The sequence below is a fragment of the Kogia breviceps genome, chromosome 8, assembly GCF_026419965.1.
Source record: "Kogia breviceps isolate mKogBre1 chromosome 8, mKogBre1 haplotype 1, whole genome shotgun sequence".
Classification (NCBI taxonomy): Eukaryota; Metazoa; Chordata; class Mammalia; order Artiodactyla; family Physeteridae; genus Kogia; species Kogia breviceps.
In genome coordinates, this window is record NC_081317.1 from 87764780 (window position 1) to 87788979 (window position 24200).

Consider the following 24200-nt stretch of genomic DNA (forward strand, 5'->3'; position numbering starts at 1 on the left):
CTGCCCCCCATACCTGAGGTGACAGACTGAGATCAGGGAGGCAACACGGATCAGAGCCCGATCATTCTCCACACACACCCCCGCCAGCTCCCCAGCACCAGGGCCAAAGAGCTAGCCTGTCCTGGAGATGAAATGAGCCAAGCTCTGAAACTCGGAGTGTTGAAATGAACAGGACTCATTCAGCCTTAAGGAACCGAACACAGGACTGTTACAGTAAGAGGAAGCGATGGGAGAGCTGGAGAATCCGAGCAGGATGTCATTAAGAACCAACAACCCAGGAGGAAAGGAGTGTAGCTTGAAAACAGTGACTGAGAAGTAAAACCGTGTCACATGAACACCCAGAACACTGACTCTTCAATAAACCGGTTACATTTATGAAAAATTCTCAATGAACCACAAAATACTTGTATATAGCAAAATATAAAATATTAAGTTGAAAAGGATACAATATGACATGAGAGATGATGGAAAGGAAGGAAGGGTGGGAGGGAGGAAGGAAGAAAGGAAGGAGATAGATGGATTGGTAATTGTGAGGAAATATACTCACAACTTTAACCAAAGTTATCTCTGAGAGGTAGAATTACAGGTGATTTTATTTTCTTTATAATACTCTATTGTCTATAAATTTCTTAAGTCAAGAACTTCTGAAATTATAACTTGTGAAATTTAAAAAACAAAAAGAATTTTTTCCAGAAGGATACAAAAACTAAGAAAATAAATGCCAATATACTGTCTTCTTTTAAGAATAGAAACTTCAGCCTCTGCCCCTCACCCTACTTGCAGACTGGTACCTGCCCAGGACTAATGACGGACCACAAGCAGCCAACACCCCTGAACAATGCTCTTGTCCTCTGCTCACCTTTCTAAGTAGTAAAACAAAACTCTCACAGGGACCACAATTCTATTACCCAATATGCATTCAATAAAAGGTTAAAAACAATAAATGAGTGGGAAAAGAGCATTAAAGGAAAATTCCTTAACCTTACACTACATTCTATTAATCATGTTTTGTTATTCTGCACAGTCTTGAGAGGGAGGGAGGAATCAGATAACAGGCCATCTGGGGAACATCTCCATTGGATAATATGTTTCAAACCATTGTGTTCCAAAGCCAATGTTCCTTTGTGTTTTAGAGAAAAACTGGGGACCTTGAATTCTTCAATCCTAGCCAAGACACTGAGGCAGAACAGCACACCAGCTATGGACACTGCTCTGGAGCCAGGTCAGCCTGGGTTCTGATTCCTGCTCTGCCACTTCTTGGCTGTGTGACTTTAGGCAAATTACTTAACCTCTCTGTGCCTCAGTTTCCTTGTTTATAAGGTGGGGCTAATAATGGTATCCTCTCAGGTTTGTCCTGAGGTTTAAATAAGTCAAACATGTAAAGTTCTTGGAGGACTGCCTGATGCTCGGTCACTGCTCCAGTGAGCCTCATGAGTGTAACTGAACCACAGACTCCTATCAATAAATGACAGTTTTCATTCATTTAGGAGTGTATCAACCAAACAATGAACTTCCCAGGTTCTTCTCTTTTACCCATCTTTAGGAAGTTCCACACTTCAGCAACCTTACCCAGAGAAGACAGGTCACAAGTCATGGTTGCAGGTCTACTGTCATGTACATGGTCACTGTCATTGTCATACAAGTGGTGAAGTCACCATTTAACTGTGCCTCAGTTTCCTCATCTCAGAAGAGCAAAATGACTGTCACCATTTGCCCCACCGATTTCACAAGGCTGTCAAGAGCAGCAAATGAGGCAATGTATGTGAAAATACTTTGAAAAAGTAAAAAGCACTAATCAAGTAATTTTAAATAGACCAATAATTAAAATATGAAGATAAGACTCAAGTTGGTCCTTCCTAGTTCTCGGGAAGAATCCTTACACAGGTTAAAATCTAAATAACATCTGGATTTCATCACTCCATGCTCTTCTAGGTTATTATTGCTATTTATTGATTTTTATTTTTTTACTGAGTATAGTTGATTTACAATATTATAGTAGTTTCAGGTGTGCAGCAGTGATTCAGTATTTTTATATATTATGGGATTATATATGTATAAAATAAATAAGCAACAAGGATACATTGTACAGCCATTATTTTGTAATAATTTTAAATGGAGTATAACATTTTACTTTTTATATGTGGCTACTAGAAAATTTTTAATTACATATATGGCTCACATTATGTTTCTATTGGGAAGTGTGGCCTTAGACAATAATGGATCCCTCTGTAAGAAAGACTTGGAAACACAATCTCAGTAAATGAAGCACCTTGGAGGCACGCGAGGTGGGAAACAGTAGGATGCTGGCACTTACGTTTTTGTATCATATCTTCCCTATGTTACAAGTTGCCTGAACATTAAAGCATACTAGTAAGGTAAATAACAATTCTAGTAGGCCAAAAAGAAACATTAAATTATATGACCTTTTTTTAGACAAAGAGTTGTTGTGAAAGAATCACAACCAAAATCATGAGAGTGCACTTGACTGGTTCTGTATGAGTGCCTGCCGTGAGTCTAAGTAAGACCACAGAGCTCCCAGGCGAGTCCAATGTTTGCCTCGATTGCTACAAAGCATACTTGAACAGACATGGGAGAACATTTGAGCCAGACATTCGGGGGCTACAAAAATCACAGGCCCCTGTGATGCCTTTTGAAGACTGAGAGATGTCAACTTCATAGAACAGAATGAGGAGATGCATGACACATGTTGAGTTCTAAAACAACGTTTTGGAAGGACAAGACAGCAGCTGGAAAGGCCCTTTCTTACCTGTTCAGTTCAGTTCAGTTGGTGCATACGTATACCAACATTTCTGGAGTTTCTGGGCCACGGGTAAACAAAACATAAAAATATTGATAGTTGGGCTTTAGCCAACAAAGACCCTCGGGCAAGATAGCCAGCTGCATCTCCATTTCGGGTACAAGTTTATGTTTGGTGCCGGCCACCTGAGTTCAAGGCGTGGCCAATAACTAGGCTGTAGAGGGCTTAGCTGCTTGCAATGGATGCATTTGAGGCCAAGTGCGTGAGGCATCAAAGAGAAAAAGATAAAATGTTTCATTACAATATGAATCAATTTAAAGTATATTTAATGTTCCATTGGCTTCCATAAGGGCAGGAGGACCTGCATTAGTAATGAATATTGATTTTCAAATATTGGGAGATGGAAGGGAAGAACTCAACAATTAAATGAGAAGGAAATAATAGTCCCACATAGACCTATTCTTAGCAGAAAAAAAATAAAATAATGCACAGAGCAATTACAAATATAAATTCAGAAAAATGTGTTTTCAATGTTCAGTCTCAATAGCTAATTCTTAAAAATTTATCAAGGCTATATCCTTCTTGCTTATAAGGAAACAGACAATAAAATTTGAAACAAATTTACACCTACAAGTATTTGGGATTCAAACAAAAAATGACTGTTAAGAGATATATCTCATCCTCAAAACACTGAAAATAAAAGTTTTATGAATATCTTTTAAAGAAATTCCAAGTGAAGTATCTTTAGTGCTCTTGTATCTTAAATTCTTAGATTTACATGAAAAGCAGATAAAAATAAACTGCAAATACTAGAGTACACAGCATGTCAATGTTGTAGAACTTGTAAGGAGACCACTAATAAGGAGAAAGGCTATGGGAAATTCATTTGAATTCAGTTTTTTCTGATAAGCTATTTAGCAGCTGAGCCAGCCAGTTTGTCAGTTTGCCACAATTTTTTTCAGTTTGTCTGTTCAGGATGTTGGCAGGAATGGTAAAGAGATTTCATCATAAAGGCTACCCAAGCTCTGTGTTGAGAAGGACTCTGAGGTCATGTCTGTGCTCAGGCTTAGCGGGAAGGAATGCTGCCATTGATTAGTGATGTCTGACTAGCAGAGACAGTGGCTACCCTTGTGCCCTGTCTTTGCTTTCCGTACAGTGGAAAGTGCAGCTGTGGAAACACCTTTCCTACTTACCATTCTCTTCTGTGCCAGTTCATTTAGAAGAGATCATTTCACAAGCTATTGATTACAGAATCAGAGTGCTGTACCCAAAAAGCAGGGTGTAGGAGATATTAATTCCTGAGCTCACCTCTCTCTACTCCTCTGACCCTCTCTTCTTTACAAAAGGTACGTACTTGTATTGATACTTGCTCATTATTGCTCTTTTAAGGGCACGTTAACCTCTTCCACCTCCAAAACAAAAAGTTCTTCTCCAACACATGAAAATTTCTTTGCTGTGGATAAACTATGGGATGACAGAAATTCTGCAAAGGCAAAAATCTTCTGTACCAAAAAAAAAAAAGAAATCCTATTTACCACCAAAAAAAACCACTATAATGTTCTCTTCTCAAATTAATCAGACCTAATTTTTTGACTTAATTAATGCCAATCCTGCCCTTTCACTCATTGCCATCTGCCAGGAGTCATTTCCCAGGCAGAAAGGTCACAGTGCTGAGCACGACACACACACCAGGGAACAGGCAGGATCCAGGTTCCCTACGCCGTGTCATTCACCTCTCCTGCACTAACACCAGCCAGCATCAACTATTACTGTCAATGTCAGACAGTCACGTATCATCAATTAGGGGTTGCAAAAGCTCAACAACTCCTGAGTTTGCCTTAAAAAGAAAAACATACAGATGCTCGTACCCATTTGGCAAAACCTAAATAAAATCCATATGAAGGAAAGAACATCTTTTCCGATCAGAATGATATGTTAATGCAGAGAGCAGAGTCATAGGTTGAACCACATGGAACTGCCATTTTTCTAAGCCAATGGCAGTCAATTACTAGCAATTCCAGATGATTCAAACTAAGTACAGACGTTTGTCTGCACCAGTATTGGCACATACTTAACTAGGACTTGAACTGTTAGTATGTCACCTGAGACATGTAACACGATAACCATATAGCTTATTTCAGAAACATTTCAGACTGTGGCAGTTGCCTAATGAAAGGAAATGTACTTCTATGAATTGAATACCTATGTCAAGTTCTGTCCAGTGATACCCCTGTTCTAGTGGAAGAGACAGATGTGTGAGGAGGGATCTGCAAGAGGGAAGCCAGGGTTCATAGGGAATATATCAGAGGTCCATCCAGCCTCCACTGGAATGGTCCAGGCAGACTCCTGGAGGAGACAGCATCTTGGCTGGGTTTTCAAGGATGAGTTGGGAGAGCCAAACTGAAGTCTAAGAGTAAGTGGAGTGAGAGAAGGGGGTGGTGAGGACAGGATCAACTTCTAGGCAGTCCTGCTTCCAAAAAAGTTTGGCAAAAAAATGTTTCCATTCACAGCATCTCTGGTATGTTCCTGCTATTCTGATTCATTATAACACTGTCTTTTCCAGCATTAATTCAGGCCAGTGGTTGCAATGAATAAATAGCAGCATTAAAATATCATCAGGAAAGATACATCATCCTCAGCTTCTAACTGGGGAGGAAAAATGTCTTAAAGCTTCACAGGTGTTTCTATTTAGTCTGGGGACGCATGTCATATTAATTGACTAGATAAAAACTTGGGGTACTCAATCTTGCTACTAACATTTTAATCCCTTCCAGTTCCATTCAAATTGTGCCTAATACCTGGTCACTAAGAATAATATAAAACAGGACTTCCCTGGTAGCTTAATGGTTAGGAGTCTGCCTGCCAATGCAGCAAACACGGGTTCAAGTCCTGGTCCGGGAAGATGCCACATGCCGCGGAGCAACTAAGCCCGTACACTGTAACTACTGAACCTGAGCTCTAGAGCCTGTGAGCCACAACTACTGAAGCCTGCACGCCTAGAACCCGTGCTCCGCAACAAGAGAAGCCACCGCAATGAGAAGCCGGCGCACCGCAACGAAGAGTAGCCCCTGCTCTCCGCAGCTAGAGAAAGGCCGCAAGCAGCAACGAAGACCCAGCACAGCCAAAAATAGATAAATTAATTAATTAAAAAAATAATAATATTGTAAAGCAGATCTAAAATTCACTTTCAGGGCTTCCCTGGTGGCGCAGTGGCTGAGAGTCCGCCTGCCGATGCAGGGGACACGGGTTCGTGCCCCGGTCCGGGAGGATCCCACATGCCGCGGAGCGGCTGGGCCCGTGAGCCATGGCTGCTGAGCCTGCGCGTCCAGAGCCTGTGCTCCGCAACGGGAGCAGCCACAACAGTGAGAGGCCCCGCATACCGCAAATAAATAAATAAATAAATAATAGAATAAAATAAAATAAAATTCACTTTCAGGGGAAAAAAATGTGCAAGGCGTGGGGTCCACTCCTGCAATAACCTTCTCGCGCGGGATTTGCCGTTTGAGATTTTAACCCGCTGGCATCTGACTCTTGCAGCATGTGGAGCCCACTCTCTTGCTAATTTAGCTGCAGGTCAGCCCTCGCTCTGCTTTCCAATACTTTTTTTTTTTTTTTTTTTTTTTTTTTTTTGCGGTACGCGGGCCTCTCACTGCTGTGGCCTCTCCCGTTGCGGAGCACAGGCTCCGCACGCGCAGGCTCAGCGGCCATGGCTCACGGGCCCAGCCGCTCCGCGGCATGTGGGATCTTCCCGGACTGGGACACGAACCCGCGTCCGCATCGGCAGGCGGACTCTCAACCACTGCGCCACCAGGGAAGCCCAGAAAAAAATCTTTTGATTGAAGCATAACACACATACAGAGAAGGGCATAAATCCTATGTGCAGAGTGACTACCCCTATGGAACCTGCACCCAGATTACAATCAGAATGTTACCCCAGGAACCCCTCCCTGGGACCCGGTCCTGCTCCTCCCCACAGCCAGGGAGACCACTCTCCTGACTGCTAACACCACTGATTCATTTGACCTGAAACTAGGATACTTTTAAGAGTCCCAGTCATTATGCTGGGACAACAGGCATAAACCAGGCTCTCTGTGACTAACCCAGATGTATGTTACTGTAAATATTGGTCACATTTGGTCTGTTTCCCAAGGCACTTTGGACGGACCCCAGTTTCAACACTCGTCACATTCTGCATATTTGCTAAACATGCAACAAACTCCTCACTACCAGAGGTCAATGTGGAGGCTGATCCTTCATTCGTCTTCTCCTAGTACCATTCAGCGACTGTCTTATGCCACCAGATGAAGGATCCAACAAGTGCCTAGGTTTCCAAATTCCCCATCCCTCGTTATCAGGCTGGGCAGAGAATGTACAGTTTTATCCCCATTCCGGCCAGATGAGGAGATTTTCTGGAGGAAGCTTTTGCCTGAGGAAAGTTTCCTGTCAGCCAAGAGTCTGCTTGGCCCCTTCCTGCAATCAAACATCATATGACCTGTGGCTTTCAGCCTACCCATTCTCTGTGCATGCCTCTCCCACCCTCCTGGCTGTGTGTCTGGCGGCGGGGGAAGGCGGGGTAGGGACCGGGGACAGAGACTCTCTTCTTGACTGTCAGGCTCCTCGAAGCCCTCCAGGCTTCAAACTTCAGTGTCCATCTTCATAGGACCCACACCACCCAGTTTTAGCAAGAATCTTGTGAAGTCAGTCTAGAAAGAACTCCCACCTTCAATACCTGACAACCCTTAAGTATCTGATCAAATTCCTCATCCCCCACCCTTGGTACCTGAGCACCCTGGCCAGTCTTCAGCAGGAATCCTGTCCAGGCCATTTAGCCACAATACCCCCTTACTCCTGATGTTTCTTCTTGGCAATTTTCCATCCATCACCCTCGACCCTGCTCCTCAGCTATAAATCCCCACTTGTCTGTGCTGTACTTGGAATTGAGCCCAGCTCTAAACTGAGGTCTCTTTTCCCTGATTGCAATAATTCCTGAGTAAAATCTGTTTTTGTGCTTTAACTATTGTCAGACTCTGATTTTCTTTGGGAGGGAGGGCACACGCCGTGTACACACGTGTGTTTCTTCTTGGTTCTGCTGCTGCTGGTCTATGTTAAAACCAAAAGATTCCTTTCCAGCCTCCACACGCCCCCACTCCTTGCACCCACCATTTGACCTGCAGGCAAATGAAGCCATTCAAATATTTGCTCATCATGTCATCTGTTCCCATCCGACCTTGCAATTCCTGTCATGCCCCACATGTCAGTTTGAAGCATAACGTCATTAATACCTCCAGTGCACTAATGGATGCTTCACACATGAACGCATTAATGAAATGTGTTATTGTTTTCCCTCACAGGACATTAACAATCTACCTCACGCTGTGTCCCGAAGCCCCTCGGAGCTGCTGAAAACCACTAGCTATCAAATGAACCCTCAGTTCTGCCTCAGTAACTTTAAGTTCAAGTTTATCACTGAAGCGTCACTCATGTGAGAAGAAAATACAAGCCTCTGAGGGCTTTGGGGCCCAGCTTCAATTACCATAAAGAGTAACAGGCAGCGATAGCTGGGGGGTGGGATGGGGGCAGCCAGAGCCGCATGGAAACACACCCTGTCAAAATGAAATAGGAAAGATCTGGGTGTCACTGGGATGATTTGTTTCTCCTTTCTCCCCTTTGTCTATGGGCTGATGGTTTGAATAATGAAGACGGTATTGGTTTTCTTCCTGAGCACGCCAGCACAGGAGGTCTGCTTTTCTGATGGCACAGCTGACATATTAAGAGGGATTAAAGTTTCTGTACACAGGCAATGTTTAAATTAGCTTCCTTAAGCCCCAAAGAAATCTTTCCAGCTGATTTGCAAAACGAACCCCAGCACCGGCCTGCAGCCACCCTGCACTGTTTGCCTAGACAGAGCCTCGGGGTTCTGTTTGGCCAGCTGTTTTGCAAAATCAGAAGAAAAGGAAAGGTAATTCCCTTTCACCATTGCCTCAGCCAGTATTTCTTCTGTAATTAAAATTGAAAGCTTTCCCCAACAGGTTCTCAGAGGCTCTCCCAGAGAAACAGATTTCCCTTTTCCTGTATAATTAAGCACAAATTGTAAGGTACAGGGCTTTGCCATAGAGGGATGGATGGTCAGAGGTGTTCCATGCAAGGCTGGGGGACGCTTTTGTGTTTGGTTAGCTGTTAGGAAATGCTAATTGCCTTTTCTCTTGCCATTAGGCACTAATTCCCTGCTGTGCCAGAAATTTTTTGCAGGCTGGGGCCAGAAAGGTGAAGGGAGATGTACAGCACAAATGCCACAGAATCACCTGCACCAGGAAACTGCTGCTTGGCCAGGAAGGTGATTGTTCACCCAGCATTTGTGCCAACAATGCAACTCACAACTCCTTTTCTTCTTGTCCTTGGGAACAGGCCTAAGAGTAGGTACTAAATTCGGTCTCTGAATGTCTCAGGTCGCTCAGCGTGTACCCTCTCCTAGCTCAGGAACAAAAGCCAAGGCTTAACTCCTTCCTGGGCTGCTGAATGCAAGGAGATCCGTGTTGTCTGCCCGTCAGAGCCACGTATCTGCGTCCCCACATCTACTCCTCTGAAGGAAAGACAGCCCACAGCAAGCTCCCAAGCCCTATGGCACGGCCACCCTGAAAGCTCCGGGAGGGCAATGTGTGTTGCTTCTGCTTCTCACAAACACAAGGCACAACGGGCTGGACCCACACCACCCTAACACCTCTGCCTCTGCAGGTCTCATCCCAGAAACGCCCTTTACTTTTAAAGAAACAGGTGGCCAAAACTGTGACCACAGATGACAATTTTTCTGCCATTTCATTTTAGCCCTATGCAAAGAGCCTCTAGAGTGGCCCTATGACTCTGTTCGCCTGGTGTTGACACCTTGTATGATCACCACCTCCCTCTGAGCATAGACAGGATCTGTGACTTTTTTCTAAACAGTTGAGTATGGCAAAGGTGAAGGGGTTTGGCAGGTGTTATAAAGGTCCCAAGTCAAAAGGGTAAATCAAAAAGGAGATTATCCTGTGTGGCCTTAATCAGGTGAAAGCTCATAAAAGAGGGACCGGGCCTTCTATAGGCCAGAGACCCTCCTTGCTGGCTGAAGTAAGCAGCCACACTGACGAAGCCCACAGGGTGGAACTGCATTGCCTCTAGGATCTGGGGTGGCCTCCAGTGACAATCAGCAAAAAGTTGGGGACCCCAGTCTTGGAGCAACCAGGATATGAATTCTGCCAACAACCTGAATGAGCATGGAAGTGCATTCCCCCCAGGCTGATGTCCACATGAAAATGTGGTCCACCCAACACATTTATCAGAGCCTGGTGAGTCCCCAAGCAGAGGACCCAGTACCTGGACTCCTGACCCATAAAACCTGGTTGTTTTAAGCCACTAATTTGTTACTCAGCAAATAGATAACTAATACAATTCCTAAGCATTCAGATCCTACATTTTTAAATGACTGATGACTCAGCTGTATTGCAGCCATGGTCTTCATCATTCATATCTTCAAATCACCAGCCAATCAATATATTCCTTCTATGCATTGCCCCTTGGGTCCATGGTGCATATATTTTGAGACCATTGAGCTCTTGAGATATTCTGTCAATCATTTCTCATTTCTTCTCAACCTTGCCTTTTTAGTCACAGAGCCCATATTGCAAAGAAAGATCTTAAAGTGAGTAGAAAACTACATTAAACAAAAAGATATGGATCCTATGCTCGACACACATATATTACAAAGATATATTCTTTTTCTTTTAATCAAGCTTTCACATGCGCAAAGAGAAAATCATATTTTATTCCTGCTTGTCTTAAACCTCATGAAGCCTTCAGTTCATAAACTTCTAGAAAACTTTCAAAGTTCTCAACGAATATGTTTTGTAGTTCAGATCATTTTAGAAACCAACTGCCATATACCAATAGGATTTTTTCCCCATGGAGTTTGACAAGCTGAACCTATTTATATGGAAAAGAGGGCCAAGGAAGGCTAGGATACTTCTGAAGACTCCAAACGCCAGATATGAAGAATTATTATAAAGTGATACTTTATAGTATATTATAAAGTATGATGTTGGCACAATGATTTAAAAAATAATAAACCAACAGAATAAAAAGAGGTGCCCAACACAGGCCCATGCATGTATTGAAATCTGATATATGGAAGATGGGACATGACAAATCAGAGGGGAACAATGTTCTATATACTGAATGGTACCCCATGATAGGTTCCCAATATAGGGGTGGGGGATAAATAAAGTGGAAGAAATCTTCATTTAGGAATTCAGTTAACTACCAAACAATGAAAAGAAAAAGAGGTAAAAAAAAAAAAAAAAGGTATAAGCCAGTACGTTTAAACTATAACACAGTAAACAGTTATATAAATCATGTTATTCATTGTGTTTTGCAATCATTTATCATTTTAAAACAATCTAGGGTTAAGAGAGGCTGACTGACCTTTTAAAATATATTAATTACTGCCTATGATTCAGCTCTTAAAAATATATGCTTACTTTGTGATTGAGAAAGGGGATTCATTTTAAAAAATAGCTTTAACATGCCTTTGCCTAACAAAAGCCAAACATGGGAAGTATTTCAAAATCGTAGGATTATGAAGATTAGATGGGGGCATGATGAAACAAGATTGGTCATGAAATGATAAGTACTGAAGCAAAATAATGGGCATCTAGGGATTTATTATGTATGTGTATGTTTGAAATTTTCCATAACTAAGAAAGTATTTTTAAAAAGGAAAGAAAAAGAGTGTTTGGTAAAGCATCTCAAGTAAGAAAGTTAAACAGTAAGTCCCCTACATACAAACGAGTTCTGTCCCGAGAACGCGTTCGTTAAGTCCAAATTGTTTGTAGATCCAACAAAGTTAGCCTAGGTACCCAACTAACAAATCGGCTATATAGTACTGTACTGAAATAGGTTTATAATACTTTTCACACAAATAATACATACAAAACAAACAAACAGAAAAAATAACGAAAACGTTTCTAATATTACAGTACAGTACTCTGAAAAGTACAGTAGTACCAGCTACATTACCTATGCTTTTACACTTGCTTCTGGACATCCTGGGCTTGAAATAAATATACTGTACTACTGTACTCTACACAGTTCTGTAAAGTACACAAAAGCACAACCACTTGTAGAGGATGCACGCACGTGACAATTTACGCCAGACACGTGAACTTACGTGATTGGGCATGCAAATGCATGTTTGCATCTTTGAAAGTTCACAACTTGAAGGTTTGTATGTAGGGGACTTACTGTACAGAACTTGTGTGCTATTATTTTAAGAAAACACACATGTATATATGTGCATATATATATGTATATATAGGCACAATAAATATGTGCATAAAAAGTTATGTTATATATACACACACACATATATATAGATATGCATGTATACATAATTAACATAAATTTTGGGAGCGGGCAAGTCTGCATTCTTACACGGTCATGTTACAGGTGAGGATCCTCTTCTCTCCTGGGTGGTTATCTTCTGTTTGCCCTCCCAGGTCCCCTCTCCACCCTTCTCTGATGAACTGCAAGGGTGAGGTTGACAGGACCCCAGCCCCTGAGACTTCTAACTGGGTCTGGGCCATGGAGAGCATCAGAGAGATGTGAGGGAGGGAGGAGGAAAGTGAAGTCAGGGGATTTGTTTCCCTGGCTTTCTCCCCGCTAGAGAGCCTCCAAGTGGGCTACTATGACCTTCTACTGAAGATTACTGTACCTCTCAAGAAGACCAATTCTACAAAACCTTTTTCTGATGGGTTCCTGAAACTGATCCCTCTCTTCTTCCCTTTGGACATAGAGATTGTCTCAGCTCAGCTGCTCCTATCCCCAGATTCCTGCACAATCCCTCCTATGGGGTTGTACTCACACCCTTGTAACAGTTTTGTGTGCCATCTGTTTTCTGTTAGGACCCTAATTACCACCCTCTTCATTAAACAATAGATGGCACACAGTTATTATAAATAGAGATGGGGAGATTATTCTCTACATTTGCAAATGTTTCCAGTATTGCAGTTATGTCCTAGGTGATTCCCAAGCTGGACACAGCAGATACCGGAATAAAGGAAAAGAGAGATGTGCAATTGGGGGGTATCAACTAGGTACTTACTGGTCCACAAACCAATTCCTTTTGCTAATAGACATGGAGGGAACTGAGAAGACAGTCCTTTCTCTGAAAAGCCTAAATTGTGAGAGCAATTCAGCTCTTCTAACTTTCCCCATATCTGAACCTAGACTCAGTGCTATCACACTATTAGAGCACATCAAATATTGCACTATAGTTACCTGAATACATGTATTTATCTCCTCCAGTAGGCTGTGAGCAATTCAAGGAAAAGAGTCCATCTTATTCAACTTTATATCCTTGCCATCTAGCACAGTGTCTGGCACATAACAGACACAGTAAATGTTAATTGAATGAATAAATGCCTGCTTGAATAAATGAATGCCAGTGGGGCCAGTGTGTCCCATAGCAGGGCTCTAAACAGAGGCTCTTCTCACCTTCTAGTCGCCATCTAGCTTCCAAAAGCAGCACCAAATCCAAATGTGACCTTGGTACCATGGAATAAAGAATCTTTCTCATCTGAATCACTCGCATCTGCCTGGCTACAGTCAACATAAGGTCTTGAGGCTGAGGCACACCTTCATTTGTTAAAAGGGGGAGGGGAGCAGATGGCAAATGAAGGTACTAAAGCTCATTAATTCCTAATGGAGGTGTCCTCCTGGATGTAATTAGAACAAAAAGAAGGAAGAGCCAAAGGAGGAGGGTTTGGGAAATAAAGTAGGCAGCTGGAAGAGGTTTATGAACGGTATAAACCCTCAGGGAGCTTTCCATTAGAGAGGATAATAATGTCCACACTTCACAATGGCATAGTTCTCCACAACCAGCAAAACACATCTGCATACATTATTTCAATAGCGTCTCAGGAAATGATTGTAAGACACAGAGGAGAGGTGTGGTTTGGTTGTTTTTTGTGTTTTTTTTTTGCCGTACGCGGGCCTCTCACTGTTGTGGCCTCTCCCGTTTGCGAAGCACAGGCTCCGGATGCGCAGGCTTAGCGGCCATGGCTCACGGGCCCAGCCGCTCCGCGGCATGTGGGATCTTCCCAGACCGGGGCTCCAACCCATGTCCCCTACATCGGCAGGCGGACTCTCAACCACTGCGCCACCAGGGAAGCCCCAGAGGAGAGTTTTATTTTTCCAATTGTATAAATTTAAAAAGTGGTCCTCAGGGAAGTTAAGCCACCTGCCCTGAGTAACATGGCTAGAAAGTTATAGAATAAGGATGGATTTTAAACATTCTGACACTGAATTTGGTCTCCATCCATTCCATGGCTATAAATGGAGAGAGTGACCTTCAGACCACTTCTAAAAAGCATGTGACACTCCACCCAGCTCAGCTATCCCACAGCATGCTCTTTTCTTCCATGCCCATTACCAATCACTTAAAGACATCCAGTTGCCTTCTGTGTTTGATTGGCAAGTGGGACACAGAGGTTCTTATGAGCCTGCAGTTTTTATTTCTTTATGTCTCCAAGGAAGACCTCAAGCCAATAGAGAAGGGAACTCTTCCTATTAGATCTAGTTAACTGACTCCATTTCTTCCCACTGTTCCCAATACAAAATAAATTTATTCAAATATGTAGTTGCATTGAAATTGAGAATTATGTATTTACTTTGATCTTATAGGAAGTGTGCAGCATAAATCTGAGATATCAGCATTAAATTCAGAGACTTTATAACTAAGGGCTTGCTAGTTAGCCTGGGTTTTCATACTCAGGTCAGTCTACCCAAAAAGAAGTAAGTTACTTGAAAATTGACTCTTTGCATTAAAGTAAACTTGCCCCTTAAAGTCTTCCTCTCTCAAAGGCACACAGCTGACTTAGTTCACAAGCGAGCTGAAAAGAGTAAGGAAGATGTTCTATTTAACCAGCATCAATTGCTTATAACTATCCTGTTCTCAATATCTTTTCCCCCCAAGGAAGCATTCAGCCAACATTTTTATTGGACTGATGCCCAGATTGCTCCATTAATTCATGCAACTACCTTCATTGGAGTGCTCCAGGCATTATTACTCATGAATCCTACAGAGCACAAATATATCTGTAGAAATACTGTCATTTATATTACATATGACCTTAAAGCATCTTCATAAATTACACCTTCAAAGCAAACTAGAGAGCCCTGAAGTCTTTTGCTATGTTAGTCATCTTAATTTCACTAGACCCATTGTCTTTTCCTTACATATGCAATGTAACTAAATTGGTTTTAGTGATCTGGGTCCTTCAGATCCATCAACTTTATCATAAGGTATATAAGATGTAAGATCTTTAAATCTGTAATGATATCTTTCTGCTCTGTGGGTTTCATTGGTTCAAACTTATCTTCCAATTATGTCTTCCTGAGATGTATTCTATCTATGATGGGGGCTTCTAGGCTGTGGTTATTTCTGGTACTGTATCTATTAAGTAACCAAACAAGAAAAACAACAAAAATTGTGCTTTGGCTTCATATACTTTAGACCATTTAACATGAAATCTGTCCATTTTCAGAGATTTTGGCAACAAATATAGTCACTTAATTATTAAATTAGTTACCTTATCCTAAACAATTGTCAGTAGCCCACCATGGTAATAAGAAAGTTCTTTCTCAAAATAATTACCATTTGATTTCCAATTGATTATAAAATGAGCACTGTTTTCTACCAAAAATTTCCATGAAATCTTTTAATAAATATTGTTTCATATTAGGAGTTTAAATGAATAAAGCATTATTCACATAAAGGAAATAAGTACTTTGATCTACTACACTATTTTCAAAAGGAAAGTAGAACCACCATGTATGATGATATCCTGAACATGATCTGGGACACAAAAAAATCAGTCTTATCTGTGAACCTTGAGCAAAATTTCTCTCCTTTGTGGACAAAAAGCAACAATGTCATTCAGCTATTTACATATGGCCCAGATACTAATGAGGAACTGTTTCCTGCTTTCTGTGAAGGAAAAGTGAACTATGAATAAATATCACTGGGGTCATTATCACCTGCACACACAGGTAACAGGTGGCTTGCAACAAAATAGTGTCAGAAGCAAAATGGATCTGTAGCAGGAAAATCAGTCTTAAGGCATGATTGGGGGTAAAAGACTAACTGTGGATAAACATTTGTGGTGTCTGGCAAAGCTCTCCAAGTTCCAAGACGAGGAAAGACCTTTCACGCATATATGGAACTTTCCATGAGAGTTCTAGAGCCTTTCAACCTCAGAATATATCTGGCCTATCCTCTTTTCAAAAGGTAAACTGACAGGGTCTTGGAGAAATGGGAGTTGAACCTACTCTTAGAGATCTTCAGAGAAGAGGAATTTCAGCTTCCTGGCTTAACTATGTTGCTTCTATCTAGTTTATTTTACATGGCCACATTTATCATGCTTAAAATTCAGCCCAAGTCCACCTGTTATTTTTTTTTTTTTAAGCAGCATTCACTCATTTATTCAATAATTATATATTGAGCACCTCTTATAGTCCAGGCACAACTTTAGTAGCTGGGATTCAAGAGAGAACAAAAGAGACCAAAATTCTTCCTCTTGTCGTCTTTATTATTCTAACAATAAACTGTTCAATTCACAGTAACATCCTTATTTCTTGTACGAAATTGGGTCAACTTCTTTGACCAAAGCTAGTTTTGTTAGAATTTAATTCCTTTAACAAAAAATTCAGCTACATGAAAGCCAACATTAGTTTGGTACTCACAATTTGACAGCATTTGGGGCTGGTTCGTTTTTATTATTTGTCATTCTCATGTTTCGTAGAGGTGTACCCTGAACTGAAGAACAGTTTCCCTCCATCCTGCAAGGATACCAGTTCAACCGCATACACATCCCTGAGGGACACAGGTGGAATGTGAAGAAAGAGGGGGCCTAACCAGCATATGGCCCATTCAACATTGGGGAAAAATGGAATTGCCTTTACATCAAGCTTCCTAGGGAGGATATAGGGAAAGCTTGTACAGAATTACTACTCCAGCTAATTTGTAACTACTGCTACTACTACCATTGTCCTTTGACCTCACATACATTAGAATACTTGGTCCTCACAGCAACTCCATGAGGAACAGATGAGAAAACAGGCTGGAAAAGGTAAGTGACTTGTCTACAATTAACAGCTCTGGCAAATGGTGGTGCTGAGATTCAAACTTAGGTCTGATTTCAGGGGTCCATCTCATGAAAAACCTATGATGTCAGTCATCTAATAAAACCATAGAAAGGGAGGAAAACCTAGGCAGAACACTCTATGACATAAATCACAGCAAGATCCTTTTTGACGCACCTCCTAGACGAATGGAAATAAAGACAAACAAATGGGACCTAATGAAACTTAAAAGCTTTTGCACAGCAAAAGATACCATAAGCAAGATGAAAAGACAACGCTCAGAATGGGAGAAAATATTTGCAAATATTTGAAGCAACTGACAAAGGATTAGTCTCCGAAGTTTACAAGCAGCTCATGCAGCTCAATATCAAAAAAAAAAACAACCCCATCCAAAAATGAGCAGAACACCTAAATAGACATTTCTCCAAAGAAGATATACAGATTGCCAACAAACACATGAAAGGATGCTCAACATCACTAATCATTAGAGAAATGCAAATCAAAACTCCAAGAGGTATCACCTCACACTGGTCAGAAGGGCCATCATCAAAAGTCTTGAAACAATAAATGCTGGAGAGGGTGTGGAGAAAAGGGAACCCTCTTGCACTGTTGGTTGGAATGTAAAGTGATACAGCCACTTGGAGAACAGTATGGATGTTCCTCAAAAAACTAAAAATAGAACTACCATACGACCCAGCAATCCCTCTACTGGGCATATACCCTAGGAAAACCACAATTCAAAAAGAGTCATGTACCCCAATATTCATTGCAGCTCTATTTACAATAGCCAGGACATGGAAGCAACCTAAGTATCCATCAACAGATGAATGAATAAAGAAGATGTGGCACATATATACAATGGAATATTACTCAGCCATAAAAAGAAATGAAATTGAGTTATTTGTAGTGAGGTGGATGGACCTAGAGTCTGTCATACAGAGTGAAGTAAGTCAGAAAGAGAAAAACAAATACCGTATCCTAACACATATATATGGAATCTAAGAAAAAAAATGGTTCTGAAGTAGCTAGGAGCAGGACAGGAATAAAGACGCAGACGTAGAGAATGGACTTGAGGACACAGGGAGTGAGAAGGGTAAGCTGGGACGAAGTGAGAGAGTGACATGGACATATACACTATCAAATGTGAAATAGATAGCTAGTGGGAAGCAGTTGTGTAGCACAGGGAGTTCAGCTCAGTGCTTTGTGACCACCTAGAGGGGTAGGATAGGGAGGGTGTGAGGGAGACGCAAGAGGGAGGAGATATGGGGTATATGTATATGTATAGCTGATTCACTTTGTTATAGAGAAGAAACTAGCACACCATTGTGAAGCAATTATACTCCAATAAAGTTGTTAAAAAAACATAGAAAGGATTTATTAAACTTTAACCATCATTATTTCATCCTATAGAATGACATAACCCAAGAGAAAAAGATACAGGTGTTGAATATCACTCATGCATTTTCAGTTCCTTCTGTGAATCTTAGCTACTATAATAAAAGCATTGTTTTAAGCATTGTTTTATACGCATCCTCATATAATAAGACCATTCATGCCTATATCGATTAAAATTTAAAAGAAACAAATATTCACTGCAGATATCTAGTTCACTTACCTTGAATAAAGTAGCTTCAGGTGCTTCCACTTTTGAAGCTGGGGAAATATCAGACAGGAACGAAGTTCACTTTAGTTTGGTCCAGGAAGAAAAAAGATTCACAGCTCTGAGAATAAAGAAAGAATCAGACCTTGTCAGGACATTTGGTTCTAATTAACTAGTGACAAAATGGTTCTACACTGCAACTATGTAAAAGTAGCTGAGTTACTTGAGCTAGGAAAGGTCAAAAACAATGATTATGATCATTATTTTTGCATATACTTTTGATTATTGGGAGTGAATTTTCCTCTCTCTTTTCCTCATTAAAATTAAAATTTTATGGTTTATCAACGTAAAGTTGATAAGTGAACAAGATAATTTAACATTATTTTGATAATGGAGCATATTCCTTGTAAAACATAAAGCCCTGGAGGCTTTCTCAATTCCCCTTCTATCCCCACAAAGCTGCCTCTGTCTAGTATTGAGCCATGGCTTTGCTCAAGAAAGCAAAACAAAACACAAATCATCTAGTGGTAGCAATCTGAATGAAGACCTGGCCCAGAGGACAAAAAATGCGATTTAACATAAAATAGGATGTCATGATCTAAACTACTCATTTGGCATTTACCATAAATCCCTGAGTACCATTAGTTGTCTTTTCAGATAAATTCAATAAAAATTTATTGAATATTTTCCATGTACAAGCACTTTGCTAGATATTAAGAAAAAGGAGGTGAATAGAAGACCAGGCTCTCTTCTCTGAAATCTATCTTTGAAGAAAGGAATATATGCAAACAATCCTGACATAATTTCAGGGATAGAGTGAAAAAATAGCATACTTTTGAAGAGTAATGCTAACTTGATATGATTATATTTTATTCTTTCCGATCTATTGTAAACCCTTGGAAACCAAAAATTTGTATTTTTCAGAATCTTTGCACATGTGAGTATTTTAATCAGTAGTCCTTTTTAGTGAAGGACAGAAATTGTGTATATTCTAAGGTACACGTGTAGCCTGATATCAGCTTCAGGCACAGTTGGATCAGGCTTTTTAAAGAGGACATAAGAATTTCTTCCTCCATTCCTTGGGTCTGGTTTTCTCTATATTGGCTTCATTCTTCAAAGATCCTCTAATAGTGGGATTAAAGATAGCCCCAGAAATACTGCACCTGGTTAGTAACACTGGGAGAAAGAGAGCTTCTCTTAACAACAGTTTTAGTCAAAAGTCATGGAATTCATTCCTAATGGACTGTTTTATGTCGTGTACCCATCACCACACAAGACACTGACGCCAGAGAAATGGAGTACACTGATTGGCCAGTCTGAGTCATGTGCCCACTGCTGGAGCTCATGCTGCTTCCAAAGCACATGACTGAGAGCTATAGGGAGAGATGCCCCAAAGGGAAACCTAAGTGCAGTTACCATAGGAAAGGCAATATCTCCTGGGCAAGATAAATATCATGTGCCCACCACAAAAAGAACTCAGCAAATATTTGTTAATTGATGTATTGATTAGTAAGTCTGGGATAAGTGAAATGATGATAAATACGATGTGTGAAGGGAAACACAGCCAAGATAAATTGTGAAATGGAGCTACAGAGGTGGGCAGTATCCTACGAGGCTTCTTGGAAATAAATCAACAAAAAGGAGCTGACCTTGACTGTTTGCACTGTTTGAGAAGAATTAACTGAGTCTATAATCAGTAAACAATCCTGAGGGTTTGGTAAGGTGAGTTCTGCCTTCTGTGATATGAAAATTGTGTCATAGGTATCAGAAGGTGAACATAGCTAACTGTCTGTGATTGCCACAAAACGAGAAGAAAAATAAATAGAGATCTTACATCAGTCCTTGAATCACAACAGATACAATTATGAAAACTAGACCATATATTAATGAGATTTTCATGTATTACTTTAAAAGACTTCCCTAAAAAGTCATGAGGAAAAGGGACCTCTTATTTGAACTATGGAATGATCTGAATTGGCAACAATATACCAGTGCTTCAAAAGAAAGTCAATTAGTCCTATAAAAATAGTGTCTAGGGGCTTCCCTGGTGGCGCAGTGGTTGAGAATCCGCCTGCCGATGCAGGGGATACGGGTTCATGCCCCGGTCCGGGAAGATCCCACATGTCGCGGAGCGGCTGGGCCCGTGAGCCATGGCTGCTGAGCCTGTGCATCCGGAGCCTGCGCTCCGCAACGGGAGAGGCCACAACAGTGAGAGGCCCACGTACCACCAGAAAAAAAAAAAAAAATCAGTGTCTATAAAATAAGTGTAACCTTGGATAATTCATTATATTTGCAAGGCAGAGAAACCTTTAAAAATGCATCAGTGTTTTTTCTTAAATGACTTAATTTTCATTATTATACTACTTTAAACAAATTTTAGTTAATGCATTAAAAGCTTTGAGTAGTTCTTACTTTAACCAACCAGCAACTAGAACAAGTTTCAAGAAGACTTCAAGTCCAGCCACATGCCTCGAAGAAAAGCTACACCTACAGTATCACAGACAAATGGCCTCACGTGTCCATCTTGGCATGTCAGGATTCATGCCACTTGCCCAACTCCTTGCAAAAGTCCGTTTTTACATGGAAATGATTCATTTAAGATAATTAGAAAGCCATAAGTTTTCACTTATTCATTCAGAAACAATTTTAGTTCCTACAAGCACTGTGCTAGGAAATAGGATACAAAAATGAATATGTCTCTTGCTCCTAAGGAACTCACAGACTGAAGACACCCACGTGAGCCAAAATTTTCCATACTATCTGATGAGCATGGGGACAGAGGGACATGCAAGGTAAGAGGGGCTACAAACCTATCTGTACCTGATCACACTATTTTAGAAGTTGGCCATTCCGAACTAATTCGGAGTACGTTATCTCCAAAAGTTTATATGTTCCTAATTTCTCCATCATTTCCACTCTTAGGAATTCCCTAATTGTACCAAAGGTAGAGTGCGTTTTATATGAAAAAAACTGCTGCAGGGCAATCATTAACAGCGATTTACTAATATAATACCCAATCAGAGAAACCACGCTTTGCCATGGTAAATTGTTCAAACTGTGAGGATCAGTAGGGCTGCAATGAATCTAATCATGAACAAAAAAAAATGATTGAATGGAAGCAGTTTGCATAAAAGTATACACTTGATATTTTCACTCTAGACATACAGATTAAGAGGCTATCTATCAAGGTAAATCAATATGAAAGTTGAGACTGACTTTCTCCACCCTCAAGAAATGATTTGCAGGTATTTGTGGCTTTTCATTTTGGTTTGACTATTATTTCATATTTTACTTGTAATTCTTCTTATGGAACACTAAGAACATTTATTTGTTTTTCGGTCAGGTTTATTGAGGTATAATTTACAGCCAGTAAAATTCACCCTTTCTAGCATACAGTTCTAAGAGTTTTGACAAATGGATATAGTCATACAACCTCCACCATAATGAAGATAGAGAATAGCTCCAGCATCCTGAAAATTCTTCCCTGCCCCTTGGAAGTCAACCTCTAGACCCCTGACAATCACTAATAAGTTTTCTGTCCCCATAGTTTTACTTTGTCCAGAAAGTCATATAAATGTAATCAACAAGTATGTAACATTTTGAGTTTGGCTTCTTTCACTTAGCACAAGGTAAGTGAGATTATCCGTGTTGTGTATGTCAGGAAATGTGGACTGGGATATTGTCCTTTAGGGTTTCCCTTATTTTTCCAAAGCCAAAGTCAATATGCAAAGCCTGGATCTCTTGCCATTTGGTTTGTCCATGGTTAGGAAGAAACAGATTTTTTATTATGGCTGTTTGTTTTCAGCATAGCAGGGAAAGAATAAACACTCTCAGGGAATAATCATAATCTGTGATTATTATAGGCACTAAGTCATATGTTTGTAAGGCCCAAACTTTTGTTAGTCAAATGACTGGGCACTAAAATTAATTTGGAGGCTCAAGGCAGAGTTTGAGTGTTGTTTTCCTTATTTTTTCATTATTGCAATAGCAACGGAATATATATTTGTGACGTAATGGTACAACACACTAGTTTTCTTATCTGACCCACCTTTAACAAAATGGAATTACTGTAGAGGCAAAGGAATCAAGAAGATAAATCTCTTACCAGGAGTAGGAGAGAATGCATAGAGGGCCCTGTGACATAAACCTTAGTCATTTGAGTATCACCTTCATAATTGTGCCTCTACCCACAATTACCCATATCATTATTTATTTAACAATTATGCGGGTCACAGTTTGACTTAGATAAATTTATTTTCAAAAGGAAATTTTTATTCCTTACTCTTTGAAATGGAAATCCCTTGCCATAAATAAAACTATAAAAAATATCCAACAATATACAACTCTACCTATATGAGTCAATGTACCTCCCCAAATCATCCTGAGTTCTTGAGTATCACTGGTGGAGCCCATATACACACCCACATATGCTTTTGGAAACACAGCAACAAGAGTAGCTGTCCCATGCTTTAAATGCTTTCTCCTTGACCATGTATTCTGTGCACACCAAGGCAAAGAGTCTGCTCAGAGATCTAGTAAAGCATTAAAACCTATTTAAAATAACAAAGTACAATATGTCTTTCTACCTATGTCAGGCATTGGAAGCTTGCAACTTATTTGCCAAACAGGTTACCAGGGCTGATTTTTATGGAAATGTGGACCAGATGTACCTTCTTCCTCATCTCTTCAAAGTGGCCCTTCTGATCAAGGCCAAGGCCAGTGTGATTCAGCAACACCCACCTTTGTTAGGGTCTGTATCTCCTTACCCCAGACTAAAAAATGAGACAGAACCTTGGCCCCAAAAGACTTAAAGAATTTATTCACCAATTCATATCTTTATGCTAGTATAATCATGTATTTGATGGTTGCTATAGGAATCTATGTAGACAATCATCACATTTTTAAAGGAAATACATTACTGAAATTTCTTCTGACCCATGGTCACTATGCTCTTTGACAAGACAGTTGACCTTCACGATGTTAATCATCTCATCTGTTTGAAAGGGACTAAAGTGTTTGTTCTGCTTCCTGTTTAATAAAGCTATCAAAAGGATTAATGAGAGAAAACCTCTAGAATACTCCAAGCTCTTTCCAAAAAGGCAGCAGTAAAACTGCAGGTGCCTCTTGTGAACATACATTTGTCTTCTTCATGTAAACTCATCCTGAAGGACATCAGGCTTCCAGCTTATATTTAATTGGCTGATTATGTTGTCACTCTTGAGCTCCTTGCCAAGTTACAGGGAAGAGTTTTCTTGGAAACCGTAGTTCCCCAACTTTCTCCAGCTATGCAGTTTAATTACATCTAGCAAAATGACAACAGAGCTCATAATTAGCCTGGAGATTAATTACTGCTGAATCAGTCCAAACACCACAGCTACCAAATTCAACACAGGTGCTTAGACGAAAAGAGTTTTCTCAATACCCAACAGAAGGTGGATATGGAAGATGTGCTTTATGACTCTCTTCCCATGAGCTTAAACATACAACCTGTGCAAAATGCCTTGTGTCTTTATAGCCAGGATGCCCCTAAGTATTTTAAAAAGAACCAGACTCAAAAACATTTCAAATACTGATATCACATATTTTGAAACGTGCAGTGACTGGGGCATACTTTCTTTCTATGCAAATTTCTTCAACCTAGAGCTCCCTTTCCACTTCTCCTTGTATTGAGGA

General features: G+C 40.5%; 1 long non-coding RNA gene across 1 annotated transcript in view; it reads right to left on the reverse strand.

Annotated features, from left to right (window-relative positions):
* The window catches only part of LOC136794672 (uncharacterized), a 183309-nt gene extending 164667 nt beyond the window's left edge, over nt 1-18642 (reverse strand). Inside the window, exon 1 of the long non-coding RNA XR_010841747.1 lies at nt 18543-18642. This is a non-coding gene — a long non-coding RNA (uncharacterized lncRNA). The remainder of the gene's footprint in view (nt 1-18542) is intronic.
* Between the last annotated feature and the right edge of the window lie 5558 nt (nt 18643-24200).